At 40.4% G+C, this 16,058-nt stretch overlaps 1 protein-coding gene across 11 annotated transcripts in view; it reads right to left on the reverse strand.

Moving 5' to 3' along the window:
* Nucleotides 1–16,058, reverse strand: part of dmd (dystrophin) — a 1,835,475-nt gene that overhangs the window by 843,713 nt on the left and 975,704 nt on the right. The window lies entirely within an intron of this gene.

Raw genomic sequence — 16,058 nt, forward strand, 5'->3', positions numbered from 1 at the left:
TAGAGTAATGCTCAGTTATTTTTGTTATTAAATGGTTTAAGCTAAAGCACTGGAATCGTTTATAGTAAATGTTTCTGTTTGATCGTTTTAAGATACACTGAGAAAAATATATAACGCTTCACCGTAAAACTGGAGATTAAACTTTATTTCCCAATAATTTGTAATTTGTCAATGAGTCAATATAAAAGATAAAGGAGCATAAATGGTTAGGTATCACGTGGAACATTAAACTGGTTCTCAACAGATAACTGTGCAGTCGATTCTGTCAGGAGCAGGGATGGAAATGAGAGCAGAAAAATTAGCAAAGCTAAAGATCTGAATAACATTAAAAAAAGCTTGAAGGAGAAAAGAACCAATCAGCCCAAAGAGTATTGTAACAATACTGTGGCTCTAAGATGTTTAGGTTTTAAGACAGAGGTACTGAGCTGGCTATTTGATTGTAAAAAAGTAAACAGTTTGAGAGGCCTTGGTTTTTTTTTAAGTAAGAGTTGGAACACCAGAAGCAGCCTGAATGGGTGGGATCTGACTTGCACAGAGCCAGATTTTGGTTTTACTTTTTCAGTAGCAGTTGCTGCATCTTGAAGCTGGGTTTGGAAACTGCAGTACATCTCTCTCAGCTTCTTTCTCTCTTTCTGAGTTTTCTCTTAATGTTTTTCCTCCTGGACAAGAGAACTGCATGTGAGACAACCTATTTTACTGAATTAAGAGAAATTACTGTATTGGAACAGTTAATTAGTAGTAGTGAGTATATCTATTATTTTGTTACGCATTTCAGTAGAGTTACAGTTAAACCAATGCTTTTATTATTATTTGGTCTGTATTTTAACTATAGTGTAAAAATGTCATGTGTTTTGCTTAATGTTGAGTTGTTCAACCAACCAAATTGCATCTGGAATGTTACATCTTATATATATATCTTTAAAATATGAAAAAGTTAGGGTACAGACTATCTTCTAAGTATTTTGAGGGGGTATAATGTAGTCCACATAACGTGCTTGTTTCACATCTTATTAATGGCTACCTAATCCAGGGCTTCCTTTTCTCTTCTAAAATCTCCAGATTCTTTTCTAAAATTCCCATTTAAATTTTATCTATTAATATCCCGACCTTTGCTGTTACTTGCCTTCAATCCTTTATCACTGAGAGCGTTAGCAGAGGCTGAGACAAAAGGGTCAAAACATTTATGTCTGCAAATGTGGTTTTCACAGCTCAGCTAATAGTAAAAAAAATCAAGATAATATGAACAAATTATTAGTGTTGGTCCCTTTTCTCTGTCCTGCTAATTATGAAAAGATACAGACTAATAAGCATCAAATTCATTTCTAGACAAGTGTCGATCTGACTTCTTTTGAAAATGATCAAATCTGTTTTGAAGAAATTCTTTTAACTGAAAGATCAATGCAGTAAAATTTGCATTATTTGGCTCACCGCCAACAGGAATCTCTATTAATACTCTGCAGGCATCACAGTAGTCATACAAAAATAGATTTTGAAAATCCGTAAAAGAGCAGGCTGAATGTTGAAGTATTTTTCCCTCACTGATAGAATGAAAAGAAAACAAAGGTGGAGAGTGTATAAGCCACGTTGTAGTATATTAAGACATTTTCTGTTTGATTTCTACAACAACATGAACAGTGTTCAGTTAACAGGCATCATTTGATCCGAGCGCAGTTAGATTATACAAGTTTTACTATATATGTAATTTATCATTTCAAATGCTGTGTACTTTCTATGTTGTTGTCACCATATGCTGCAAACCACTAATAGACATAATTAATCACTGAACAAATTAGATCATTTTGGATGAATATGATTTTACAGCTAGTCATGTGTAAGTTTTATTGTAATAAAAATTGTTCTCAAAAACAAAGAACCTCTCTAAAGACTCAGCAGGAGTCTGTATATGGAGTGGGTGAACTATAAAATACAGAATTTGTTCGGATCCAGAATTCAATTATATTGAGTAAATTGATCCTTCTTTGGCAAGCTACAGGGCACCACAGATATCCTTAATGTTTCAGGGAGGGAATAACTATTGCGTGAACAATGAGCTGGTTAAATACATGCAGGTTAGAAAGGGAAAATGATCCTAGAGTTTTTGCTTCCAATCATTATCAATGACCTCTACTGAAAATGCGTTTGCTTGGGCGTTAAACGAGAAGGTTCGGACTCAGCTCTTATGTCCTGTTGATAAATAGCCTTCGAATATTCACTTGTGAAGCTGTGACATAAATAATGGCCACTTAATCTAGATAGCAAAAAGGTTCCCCTGGAACTGAGCTCTGAGCAGGTAAATGATCACGGTAGCAGGAGAAGGCAGAGGAAGAAAAGAAATCTTATAATAAGACTGCATTGCAAAATGATCAGATGTTATGTTCATTTACTTATTCAGCAGGTTTTTTAAAGAAATGAAAAAATTCACTTGGTTTCCTGTTGAAGAATAAAAGTAGACTCAGCTCTGTACAGTTAATGAGATGAATTTTCCCAGGCCCTGGTGCTAAGTTTCAAAGAGATCATGGGTAGAGGTGAAGGCAGACAACTACAATCGTGAGGACAGTCCTGATGCATTCTCACCCCCATGGAGCTTCTCCAAGATTGGGATGACAAGTGCGTCAGCATCCCTCACCATCTCACTAAGACGAGCAGATAAACTGAACTGTTAATGCCTCAATTAAGAATGAACATAGAACATTACAGCACAGTACAGGCCCTTCTGCCCTCGATGTTGTGCCGACCCATCGTACCGATCTGAAGAATTTATAAGGTAACAGGGTTGATCTCATCAAAGTCTTCAATATATTAACAGGGCAGATAAAGACAGGCTACTCCTACTTGTTGGGGACTTTAGAACTAGTTGGGGCTTAATCTGAAAATTAGGGCCAGAGCAGTTCATCTGAGATGTTAGGAAGTTCTTCTACAAACAAAGGCTGGTAGATGTTTGGAACTCTCTTCCACAAATGCAGCAGATGCTGGGTCAGTTGTTAAATTTAAATCTGAGATAGATAAATTTTTATTAAGCAAAGGTATCAAGTACATAGGTCAGCCCATACCGAGCTAGACCACAGATCAGCCATAATCTCATGAAATGTTAGAATACGCTCAAGGGACTGAACGGCCAATGCCTGTTTCTATATTTCTAAGTTCCCATCTCTTTCCCATTTTGTCAGCTGATCAAGTTGCCACCAACTACACAGACCATAACTCAGTTGTGAGGTTTCACTCTCAAGGAGGTGAACAAGTGGATGAAATGTTGTAATCATTGTCCAGGCTAATGCCATGGAAAAGTTTCCCCTCCAAGCTAATTCACCAACGTCCTTATTTGCTGGTTACTTGTTGCTTGATACGGAGGTCAGTCATTAAGTTTCATAGAATCGTAGATAAATACAGCATGGAAACAGACCCTTTGGTCCAACCAGCCCATGCCAAACACAATTCCAAACTAAATGAGCCCCACTTGCCTGATCCTGGCCCATATCCCTCCAAACCTTTCCTATTCATATATTTATCCAAATGTCTTTTAAACATTGAAATTGTATTCACATCCACTACTTCCTCAGGAAGTTCATTCCACATGTGAACCACCCTCTATATAAAAGATTTGCCCTCATGCCATTTTTAATTCTCTCTCCTCTTACCTTAAAAAAGTGCCCCCAAGTCTTGAATCCTCCATCTTAGGGAAAAGACAACTGCCATTAACTCTATTTGTATCCATCATTATTTTATAAACTTCTGTAAGGTCGCCTCTCAACCAAGTCTGCCTCGTCATTGCTGAGATGGTCCCATTTGCAAGTACAAGTCTGGAATCTTTCCAAAAACATAATTTAAGGGTTGTAGGCGAAGTGAGCTGGGCCAGCATATATTGCCCATCCCTAAGTGCCCTTGGGAAGGTGGTGGTGGGTTGTCTTCTTGAACTACCGTGATCCATGTGCAATAGGTAGACCCACAATGCCATTAGGGAAGAAATTCCAGGAATTTGACCCAGCAACAGTGAAGGAATGGCGGTATATTTCCAAGTGAGGGTGGTGAGTGGCATGGAGTGGAGCTTGTAGCTGGTAGTGTTCTTATGTATTTGCTCCTGTTGTCCTTCAGTTTATTAATTTGCCAGGTTCAAAGGAGCGTTGATGAATTTCTGCAGTGCATCTCAGACACAGTACACACTGCTACTACTGAGTGTCAGTGGTGAAGGGTGTGGATATGTGTGAATGTGGCGTCAATCAAGCAAACAGCTTTGTCCCGGATAGTGTCAAGATTCTCAAGTGTTCCAGGAGTTGTACTCATCCAGACAAGTGCGAGGTATTCCATTATTAACTGAGCCTTGTGGGAAGATAACATTGCCATAGCCCCAGAAGGCCATAAGGTTGCTCTCTGCTTAGAAAGAGTTACCTCGTGGTGAGTTTAACCTCAGGGGAAACCATGTCTCCGGCGAGGGGCAAGGTAGTGAAGATGGAACCTTCGTGGTAATCTCTGCTAATGTGGGAACTGACCCTTATTCAATTATGGGAATTGTCAGTGTCACTCTGTATCACAAATCGCTCATCCAGCCAACTGAGCTCAGGAAAATAAAAAAAGCTTGTCCCTATCTACGTGAGCAAAGCTCTTCATAATTTCGAACAAACCCAGCAACTCTTTCCTTCAGCTCCTCTGCTCGAAAGCGCATAATTTCTGCTTTTGTCCTCTCTCAAAGAAATGAAGTCTTTTTTTGTGGTACTAATCTATCCTATCACTTCAATCGCTTTTCCCAACAGGAAAAAAGTTCTGTAATGAAAAACAATGCAGTAAGGCTTGAGCTACAAGTTGAATTGAAAAAAAAATTGCGAACAATTAAAATTAAAGTCAGAGTTGTGAAAAGGAATTTCTTAATCAACTACATGATATTCTTTAAATCATTTTATCCCATCCTAAACCAGCAGTTACGATTAAGGGATAACCATGATACATTGCAACTCTAATTGCAATGGAGCAAACAAACAGGAGAGGATAGCAAGGAGAGGAACAGGTTACATTTGTGTCAAAATTGTAAGCAGGTGGGAAAAATCTGATCTATTGTTCTGTGTCGTTTGATGTCTATTCATATATTGTTACAAGCTTTTCAGAATGGCAAACCAAGAATGGGAAATAAGGTGAACGTAAAGCAAATATTTGTTTTCTTCTGCGTAAAGTCTGTCAAAGTAATTCAAATATTATCTCTCCCCACCATCCATCCATCCAACATCCACAGTAGTATTTTGTGAAGAGGATTTTTTAATTCAAAACATGCTTGTTTAATCTCATTGAAAGCAGAGGCTCAGAAACTATATAGCTAAAAAAAGCAGACCAGCTTATTGCAACTATCATTTTTCCAATGAGAATTTTTTCTCAAAACCGAAATGAACCTTTGAAAGAGAAGATCTGTTTTTACTTTATGTGGAAATACTTGAATATTATGATGAATATTACAAAGAGGACAAGTATAAACAATAACTTCAAAAATGTTTCCCTCTCCTTTCCAAAACTAAGGAAAACAAATGCCAATGTTACCAATTAAAGTGAACAATGATGCAGGGTAATTTTATTTGTTGTAAAATAAGAACTGCAAGCCTCCAATTCACTCTCCAGGTAATCTAATTTGGAAGTAGTCATGTACAATTACTTGCTGCTTACAATGGGTATCAGAGTGTTACTCTTGTTTTTTTCACAATGGAAGCCAAGACGTTACTGTTGGTGATCTTGGTATTTGATACATTGGTGAGATATTTGTCTGCCCATTACTGTAATATAATCATTCACTTACTCATTTTAAATCTATTTCCTCCTCTGTTAAAACATCAGAAAAAAAGTGGCATAAACAAATTAATCTTTTATCTATCAATATCCTGAACTGCATTGTGTAAAGAAAACAACTTGTTATTTCCTGATTTCACAGTATCCTGTTCTCACTGTTGTAGTGTGGGAAGCATGATGGCTAATTTGTGAATGACCAGGCTCCATAAACAGCAAATGAGATAACAAGCAGATAGTTTGATTACAGTGATGTTGGAGGAGTGTTTAGGGATATCATAGATCCAGATTTGATATATTTACTGTCACATATATTTTGTTGCAAAAACACAGTGAAAAGCGTTGCCACTCTTCAGTACCATCCCAAAACACGGAACTTTCAACCAAAACATAGAATATAAAGCAGAGAAATGAAGACATAAGGAAGTGTTCAACTTTACAGTCCTTTCTGTTAAGTGCTCCGCCATGGGCCTGGTGGCCAGGCATGAGTCCCCTTCACTGCATCACCGCCACTATAATGAAAGTTGCCACTCTTCAGCGTCATGTTGTCTTCACCGATTCTGTCGGCATAACAAATCCTCGATGGACCATTCCAATGCAGTTGCCACTGATGCCACCGGGTACCACATTGGCCCAAACTTGACTGTGACCTTGAAACAATCTGATTCACTCCATGTGACATCAAGAAATAGCTGAAGGCATGGGACTATGGCCCTGACAGCACTTCAATGTTAAGTTGTTTCAGTGCAGCTATAACACTAGTTTCCGATAATGTGGAAAATTGTCCATGAAAAGTCCACAAAGTGCAGGACACGTTCAACTCAGCCAATGTTGGTCAACAGTGTCAATGAGCAAGACTGGCAAAGGAATCAGCTGTTTACTGACCCTCAGGTTAGATGCTGCCTGAGCCATTCAACCCCTGTCCCCTGTCTTCATTACAGCCTAGGTCTGAACACAGACAAAAGAACTGCATTTCAGAGAGAAGAAAAAGACTTTAGGTATTTTATGGCAAGACTACATTTGACAAATTGTGACATCAAGGAGGCTAGCAATACCGGGAGTCAAGGGGAATCAGGGAGAAAAGTCTCTGCTGGCTGGAGTCATACCTAACACAGTGGAAGATGGTTGAACTTGGTGGTTGACGATTTTAGTCTCAGGCACAAAGCAGCATCCTTAGTTGCTTCATTAATGACTTTCCCTCCATCATTAGAACAGATTCAGAGTAACTCACTAACAATTGCACAATGTTCAGGACCATTTACCATTTCTCTGAGACTGAAGCAGTTCGTGTCCATCTGCACAAAGATCTCATAACACTTCGGCTTAAGGCTAATGTGTTAAATAACATCCAAGCCACATAAGTGCTCGACAATGATTTCCTCCACAAAGATGCAATCTAACAATCCCTCTGTGACTTCCAATGGCTTCACCATCCCTAAATTCAATTCATCAGTATCAATTTCCTGGGACTTATAACTGACCTGAAACTGAATAGAACTAGCCAAACAAATATGTGGCTATAAAAGCAGGCCAAAGATTGCAGCAAATAATCCATCTCCCATCTTGCAATGTCTGTTCACCATCTACAAGGCGTCTACATTCAGAGTGCAATGGAATGCTTTGCATTTGCCTAGATGGGTACAGTCCCAGTAATAATCAGGAAGCGTGATACCTATCAGCACCAAGCCACCCACTTAATTGTCAACCCATTAATCAATTCCAACATTGACTTTGTTTACTGTGAACACTACCAGCAGTCTGTACCATCTACAAATTATACAGCTATACTTCTGCCAGCCACCTACCAAGCCTGCACCTCTACCAGCTAGAGGGACAAGGGTAGCTGATGGATGTGAACACTACCAACTACAGGTTCCTCTCCAAGCCACTCACCATCCTGACTTGAAAATCCACCAGATAATTAGGAATAGACAATAAAAGTAGGCCTCACCAATGGTAAGATAACAAAGTGTGAAGCTGGATGAACACAGCAGGCGAAGCAGCATCTCAGGAGCACAAAAGCTGACGTTTCGGGCCTAGACTCTTCATCTTGGTCCGAAACGTCAGCTTTTGTGCTCCCGAGATGCTGCTTGGCCTGCTGTGTTCAGCCAGCTTCACACTTTGTTATCTTGGATTCTCCAGCATCTGCAGTTCCCATTATCTCTGATACAGTTTTAACCTCACCAATGGTGTCCACATTTCGTGAAAAAAAAGGTCAAAAAGAGCCACAGTTTAACATCCCATCTCAAGTCTATAACCTCTGATAGAGCAGCACTTATTCAGTACTGCATTGTTGTGTCATCCTAGCTTACACTATGAAGTTTCTGAAATGGTATTTGTACCTTCTTACTCAGAAACAAGAATGTGGCCATTGAGCCAAGGCTCACACTGAGTTCACAGTTACTTTGTGATCCTTTCCAGGGCAGGTACAACTCTCAAAAGTAGAATCCATCAACACTGTTGGACTAGAATACTTGAATCCAATCCTTGAATTATTGTGAAGAATGTATCAGCCAAATTACCACTTAAGTGTCTTTTCCATTTCCAAGTGTGAATCAGAACAACTGAGAACAGCAGGTGCCTGATATTGTGACATTTTTATTTAAGAAACAAGAGTCAAAATTAAAGCCTTGCAAATTTATTCCATATGCAACACAGTGGGAAACAGGATGCAAAGAAAGAATCAAAGCACTAACTATAGTTAGGTTTTAGAACAAATGATAAAATTAAGTCAGTTTCAGTTCATTAAGCACAAGTGTTGGAAATAGCAACCATTGTGAAGAATCCCATTTGAATGACTATTAATTCTCAAATTTAAAAAAATCATTTCAAGATCTTCACAAAGTTGTGACTGAATTGGATGTTGAAACAAAGCGGGCTAGTTCAGAAAATAGATTTATTTTTACAGATAATGAGATCTGGTTGCTAGACAGGCCAATTAGCAAATGCTGGGTGGAAAGGGTGCATAAATGGTCAGCAAAATATGGGAAAAATTTTTCAGACACGTGGGTCAGAATTTGTTATTCACAAATTTCAACTCAAAGACAACATGAGTCTTCACTTTGCAACAATTTCAGCATGCAATTGTATGCGATCCATACTGCTGACTGACAGCATGCTGAAATGGGGGTCCAGCAGCATGTACAACAAGCATCTCTGTCAAACAGTTTGTATATTTTCAAGGAATTGGTGCTTTTAACAGAGACCTCCATCAATCATACAAAATCTCTTGCTAGCCATTGAAGAATTGGCTAGAAGTAAAAAACACATCAAGTTAGTATTACAAGATATCTGTGTTGCTCCCACAGCCTGCCTAAAGGCCTGAGAATTTTGAGACTGGATTGGGAGTCTATGGACAGCTGGATTTGTGGAATCTCTCCTGTGGACGAGGGAACAGAGTTACAACAGTTCAATGATCTTACATGGGCGTTCAAAGTCTGTGTGTCTACCTTCATAGGACATGGCCTTACCATTGCACTAGTAGCCTCATAGACTCCCACATTCCATCAGCAACCAGAGCTCAAGACTAATAGAGGCTCCAAATCTTCTTCACATGCATGCCAATGCTGCTGCCCACATATTCACCTCTCATTGTTTCCTTAGAGATACAGCTATTTGATATTGTCATCCACGTACACTGTCCGGCGATCACTGAGGTTCCTTCTGCATTTTATTTTGCAGAAAAAAAAATGGCCATTACAAAAGGAAACACAACAAAACTGAAGGGCTCAAGAAGACAGCTCATCATAATGTTCGAGGGTATCTAGATCTGAACATTAAATGTTGGCCCAACCAGCAAAGCCCACATCCCATAAATAAATGAAAAATAAAGCTGAGGGATAATTGCACACTAATGTCATCCGAACCCTCTCAAGGAGGCTCAGAACTCCAGGGTCAGTTTTGACAGAATGTACCACATTGGGTATTGCCAGTCCTTCCTATTGCACCTTCTCCCCACCCCCATCTGGCATGTACAGAAAGCTGCAGATCTCTGGCAACTGACCTTATGTTTTTCATGATACCCTCTTCCACATCTCAACTTTCAGATACCAGACAATTGTCACCTGAGCAGCCTTCACAGGAACGGCAGGAACTGCACCCGATCTCGGAGGAAGAAAACTCTTATTTGACCTTATAATCTCAGCCACCAGGTCAGACATCAGTACTGAGCAAACATGAGAGAGTGTGGAATAACTGCATATGGTGAGTCACTTGACAGTGGTTGGCTACAGCGCTAGAATTGTTGCTGTGCCAGCTCACTGGAGTATTGTTCAGATGTTTTTCAATGATTAATCATTTTCACTTAATCAAGCAAATGAAAAATTAATTTGTTTTGTTTAGGGCCGCACGCTGGCTCAGTGGTTAGCATTGCTGCCTCACAGCACCAGTGACCGGGGTTCAATTCTACCCTTGAGCGACTGTCTGTGTGGATGCACATTCTCCCCGTGTTCGCTCTGGTTTCCTCCCACAATCCAAAGATGAGCAGACTAGGTGGATTGGCCATACTAAAATGTCCCATAGTGCCGAGGGATGTGTAGATTAGGTGACTCATAGGGAGATGGGACTAGGTGGGATGCTCTAAGGGTCAGTGTGGACTTGATGGGCCCACACTGTACGGATTGTATGATCTTCTACTCTTTTATTAGCTGTGATGAGCTAATAGAAAAGAGAACTGTAACAAAGAAAGTCAAATGGCTCAGGATAAAATTAAAGGTCATGAGTTCCTGGTGCAATGCTAGCTTTTATGGATCAAGCTAAAGTAAACCCCCAAAATGATTTGAGGTAAAAGACTTTTACAGAAACAGAGTTATGTTTTAAATTAGTTTAGTTAATTTTATAAGTTAAAAATATGCAAAATGTATTCATTTTGTACAGTTAGATTGAAGAAGCATTAATAGTTACTTTGGGGTTGCACATGGTTTGTTTTGTTAGAGGGCACTGATAGGCTTTGCACAACATTCTGATTTATGAGATGGGACATATGAGATGTTGTTAAATTGTGATGGGATGGCTCTATGTACTCTAGATAGACACATTAATTGTTCATTGGTGCCACTTTTTCTTAGTAAAGAGAGATGGAATTGGTAAACTAACGGTAAATTAATTAATTTCACCAATCCAAGATAGACCATTAGACAATTAGAGTTCAGGATATCTCTGACCACGCACAGAGGTCAGCTATGGTTAATGAGTGCTGATTCTTCATGGTTGGATGCACAATTGAGAAAGACGGAAGACTGAATGAAAACTTCAGTCAACTGAATAAACAGACGTGCCCGATTAACCACAACTTTTATCATGCATCGTTATTTTACACTTCATAATTTCATAGGTTAAGGGCTCTTGCAGGGCAGTGGTAGTTTTTTGTTCTATACATTCACAGGATAAGGGCATTGCTGGCTAGGTCAGCATTTGTTGCCCATCCCTAATTGCCGAGAGGGCAGTTAAGAGCCAACCACATTGCCGTGGGTCTGGAATCACATGTAGGCCAGACCAGGTAAGGATAGCATTTCCCTGCCTAAAAGGACATTAGTAAATCAATTGGGTTATTCCTGACAATTGACAATGGATTCTTAATTCCAGATTCCACGATCCGTCATGGTGGGAATCAAACCTTGGTCTGCAGAACATTACCCGGCTGTCTGGATGAAAAGTCCATCGATAACACCACTGAGCCATTGCTTCCCATGTTTCTACCTCTGTGCCAGGAGACCATGTTTAAAGTGCCACCTGTTCTAGAAATGTGTAATAACATCTCTGAACATGTCGATTAAAATATCTAAACTTGGCTGTTTGCTATAAAAACTTCTGAAAACATCTTGTAACTAATCAAGACAAATGCATTTCACTTCTGAAGAAGGGTCATTGGACTGTAAACTTTAACTCAGTTTCGCTTTCCATTGAGGCTGCCAGATTTGCTGAGTTTCTCCAACAATTCCTGTTTCTCTTCAAGTAAACCTATGGACTGAATTTGAAAGAACCAGCCTCTAACTGTAATTGACAAATAGGTTTTACAATTAAAGTGAATGCCAAAACTTTAAAGGAGTTGAAGGCTAAAGACACAGGTAAGGCTTTGATAAGGCAGCATTCCAGAGATGGTAGGTACATAGGACCATCTTTTAAAAAGCAAATAGGTTTCTGGCTTCAGAACTCTTGTCGTAGAGTTTCACATAGTGATTTCAGCCTCTCCTTTCCAGTGAGAAGGCAGTGCTGGCCTACCTCATGACAGTATAGGCAGAGTCATACAGGATATAACAACAACACACAGGATTCTTCAGGGGCTTGACAGAATTAGTGCTGAGAGGAGGTTTCCCCCTCATGGGAGAGTCTGGAGCCAGAGGCCTCAGAATAAAGGGGTGCCAATTTAAGACTAAGATAAGGAGGAATGTCGTCTCTCACGGGGCACTGTCCTTGTATATATTTAAGGCTGAGATAAATAGATTCTTGATCAGTAGAGGAATCAAGGATGAAAGGAGAAAGGGCTGGGAAGTGGGCACGAAGAATGTTGGATCAGCCATAATCTTGTTGAATCGTTGAACAGGATTGAGGGAGTGAGCAGCCTACTCCTGTCTGTATGCGTTTTACTAGGATGACAGCATATCACTGCCCTGGTCAGCATTCATTTCCTATTTCCATTCAGTCTAGACAGTTTCCACCCATGCCAAGAGGTGAAGAGCAAACCTCAGGATCCAGAGTTGCTTGACACCATTGGCAGTCATCTTCACAGTGTGTCAGCAACATTCCAACAGCCCTGCTACATACATCCACTGGGGTTGTACTCCACCAGGCCACAAAGCCAGGCATACGCACCCACAAAAACTCTCAATTTATGTATAATGTCAAATAGTTAGTTTTATAAAATATATTGTTGGATAAAGAGGTTTCGTTTTGTCAATGACTTCTATTGCGGGATTTTGGCCAATTGGATGGAAACGTTCTGTGCAAAGGTGGATTGAAATTATGGAGAAGCGTTGATACTGTGATGATGTCTTGGAAAACAAATACACAAAGATTCATGAGCCATTAACTGTGGGCTCCACAATGTCCCTTACGGCTACACGGCGCTCATTACAGGTACACTGCCCTCACCCAGTCAGCTGGTAGAAGAGATACTAAGCCAGATACAATGTGTAAGGATTGTATTAGGGACTGGCCAGCAAACATCATTCCATAATTGCACCCACCTTATGAGTGAGAGAACAAAATCAGTGATGACTTCACACATCTCTGGGAGAAAAAAAACATGTACCTTTCAAGGCAATACACAGCACTCACAGTTTTATGTAATCTGGGCAGATCACATGTCCACTTTCCCTCATAGTATTTTGGTTTACTATGAAACTGCAAAAAGCACTACCTCTCACCAATTCAGTGCTGTCTTACAGGGTGTTCAAGCATCTTAAGGTAGCTTAGCAGTTGATGTGCTCTCTGAAATATTTCTGATGGAAGGGTCAAAAGATGATTCCTCAGGATTCATCTCAGCCCACTTCCTTTCATGAGGACTTCACCACACAACAATTAAATATCTTATTGAGATGACAGCCTTAACAGCCACCTAACTTTAGACGCAATCAATGTGCATAGAATGTCTCACTGACCGTTGTTCCTCCCTGATGGTCAGTGGGACATACAACGTGTAGATTCCTCAAAGTGGATTCTTCACCCGAAGACTACAACCAAACAGCCGCACGGGCAACAGAGAATGTCAAGATCTGTAAACAAAAAAAGTACCCACATATCATTTGCACTAAGCAGGCCTGCCTGCCACAATACTGATGGAACATGAACATATTAAACAAAATCAGAGGCAGCTCATTCAGCCTCGTTGTGAGTTTCCATGGGGTTATCTCTGGCCTCAGTTTCAGCGATGTATCACTCTGCTATCTCTCTTGTTAAGGCCTCCTGGTCAATGTACAGATCCTCGTTCAAATGTTCATCCTCGGAAGGTTGCTGTTTCTCCTTTTTTCCGTCTGCATTCAGGAGCATTCCCCCAAGCCCATTTTGTCAGCTTCAGTTGTGAAGGACACAATTATCCCAGGAGGTAATTTCTGAGTGAGACTGCAAGGTTCTGCTGGTGCAGTCAAGGCATCAAAGGCATATCTGGAGAAGGCCTTTGGTCTATTCCACCAGAATTAGAATTAGGGTTTTACTGCCATATGTACTCAACTACAGCAATTCAGGAGTACTGTGAAAACCATGCAAAGTTGTGATTCTCTGGCACCATGTTAGGTACACAAAATCTCGAATTAACAGAAACAATTATCTTACATAGAATACAAAGCAACCATTTTAGATGAAAAATAAACTAAAAACAAAACCAAGAGATGGAGTGAAGAAGAATAGGAAAGGTATGGCCCTGATGGAAGTTAAAGCACCAAGAGTGTTGTGTCTTCATTCTGAGTATAAGAGAAGGGTTTGGAAAGCTGACTACTACACATGGAGCGAGTACCCTTGACTCCCAGCAGTCATATCCCTACACAGGCCAAGAACCTGGAAAGGAGGAAGCATCCAAGGAGTTATTTCATACCAAAAGTCACAATTGTAGATAGACCAACATGAGGAGAGGCCACTTTGGATTTAGTGCTTGGCATTGAACTGAGCCAAGTATTAGGCGCCTGTTGGTAGGACAGCATTTTGATGGGAATGATCATAACTCTGTTACTTTTACAATAGTCATGGAAAAGGATAGGTAGATACAGCAGGGTAAGGTTTATAATTGGGGGAAGGGTAATTATAATTCTGTTAGGCAAGAACTGGGTAGCATAAAATGGGAACAGATGCTGTGAGCGAGAGCACTATAGAAATGTGGAGAATGCTTAAGAAATGCATGTTGTGTGTGTCCGATATGTTTGTCCCGAGCAGGCAGGGAAGATGTGGTCAAGGGAGGAAGCCTTGGTTCTCAAGAAAGTCAAACGACTGGTTACGAGGAAGAAGGATGCTTATTGAAGGTTGAGGAAAAGAGGAACGGGAAAGGCTCTAGAGTGATATAAGTTAGACAGGAAGGATCTGAGGAAAGGGCTTAGGAGAGCTATAAGGGGAATCAAGAAAAACTGCAAGGCTTTCTACATGTACGTGAGGAATAAGAGAATGATCAGAGAAAGGGTAGGGTCGATCAATTATTGTAAGGGGAGTTTGCATACAGAGCTTAAAGATACAGGAGAGGTCCTTAACAAATACTTTTCTTTGGTATTCACAACTGGGAGGGAGCTAGTTGCAGAGGAGGGCAATCTGAAACAGGCTGTTAGGCTAGAGGAGGTGGATGTTAGTAAGTAAGATTACTAGGAATTTTGAGGAAATTGAAGATAGACAAGTCCCCTGGGCCTGATGGGATTTAGCCAAGGATTCCATGTGAAGCAAGGGGAGAGATCGCAGGGCCTTTGGCGATGATCTTTCCGTCCTCACTGTTCACGGGTATAGTGCCGGAAGATTGGAGAGTGGCAAATGTCATTCCTTCCTTCAAAAAAGGGAACAGGGATAATCCTGGAAATTACAGGCCCATTAGTCTTATGTCACTGGTGGGCAAATTATTAGAAAGGGCTGTGAGAGGTAGGATTTATGATCAGTTGGGCACAGTTTGATTCCTGATAGTCAGCATGGATTTGTGAGGCATAGATCATGCTTTACAAACCTTATTGAATTCTTTGAAGAGGTGACCAAACATGTGGATGATGGTAGTGCAGTGGGTGTGGTATACATGGATTTAAGTAAGGCGTTTGATAAGGTTCCCCATGGTAGCCTCATGCAGAAGGTAAAGAGGCATGGGATAGGGGGAAATGTGGCAGATTGGATTCAGAATTGGCTGACACTTAGAAGACAAAGGGTGGTAGTGGACAGAAAATAATAAACACGGTGCTCAGTTACGAGTGGTGTACCACAAGGATCTGTTCTGGGACCTCTTCTTTTTGTGGTTTTTGTAAATGATTTGGATGAAGGAGTGCAAGGGTGGATTACTGAGTTCACGGGCAATACGAAGGTGAGTTGTGTATAGTGGGGAGGGCTTTTCTAGGTTACAAAGGGACATTGATAGGATGCAGAGCTGGGCTGTGAAGTGGCAGATGGAGGTTAACCCTGGAAATTGTGAGGTTATTCATTTTGGAAGGACCAATTTGAAAGCAGAATACAAGATTAACGGAAAGATTCTTGGCAGTGTAGAAGAGCGGAAGGATCTTGGGGTTCATGTCCACAGTTCCCTGAACACTGCCACCCAGGTGGATAGAGTTGTTAAGAAGGAGTATGGTGTGTCAGCTTTCATTAATAGAGGGATTGAGTTCAAGAGCTGTGAAGTTATGCTCCAACTATAC

Source organism: Stegostoma tigrinum, chromosome 12 (genome assembly GCF_030684315.1).
Source record: "Stegostoma tigrinum isolate sSteTig4 chromosome 12, sSteTig4.hap1, whole genome shotgun sequence".
NCBI lineage: Eukaryota > Metazoa > Chordata > Chondrichthyes > Orectolobiformes > Stegostomatidae > Stegostoma > Stegostoma tigrinum.